The following is a 777-nucleotide window of genomic DNA, read 5'->3' as shown; positions in this document are numbered from 1 at the left end:
CCTTGTGCAATATTTAACTCTCTTTTGTGATCTTCAGCTATATGTCTCATTAACGTACTCGTATCCCCTTGCTTGCCTCTACTTCTATGCTTATATATTTGTTGACAAATATTGCATTGCACCTCAATATCTTATATACGTTCAAAAAATTGTCATGCAACACTAGTTCTTTTACGAGGTCTTGGGGCACTGGAAGGACGGGGTGGGAGATTAACCGATTCAGATCTAACGTTAGCATCTCCTACTGCGGGTGTCTCAGCAATATTTTCATTATCTTCGTCTAAATTAACCGCACTACTTCATTTTCTTCTTCTATACCGTAATTTTCCTGAGCTTCTACATAATTCATATCGTGAGCACCTACACCTATTTCTTCCTCAAAAGGTGTACTAAGCGGTACTGGAGGCGAAGGTACACGGGTATATCTACTACTTGAACTATCTCTACCGTTAGTAATTCGCTTTTTACTACCACTACCGCTTCCGGGACAAAAAATTTTAACACCTTTAGTAGCGAGGTTTCTTAATTTATCCATAATATAAATTAAATTAAACTAAAAATATTCAAAATACACAAATATAATAAAATTAACTATTAAACAATTAATACAATAAATAAAAATTAAACGTAAGAGATGGAACAACAATACCAAATTTTGGAAGTATCCGAAGATTGCGACTTTAGAAACTTCCGCTTGTACTTTTGTAAACGAAAAATTAAAAAATTAAAGTGAACACTTTAAGAAATTAAATATTCAATATATTTAATTTCTTAAAG

This window comes from Capsicum annuum, chromosome 5 (genome assembly GCF_002878395.1).
Source record: "Capsicum annuum cultivar UCD-10X-F1 chromosome 5, UCD10Xv1.1, whole genome shotgun sequence".
Taxonomy (NCBI): Eukaryota; Viridiplantae; Streptophyta; class Magnoliopsida; order Solanales; family Solanaceae; genus Capsicum; species Capsicum annuum.
This window is presented reverse-complemented; position numbering follows the sequence as displayed.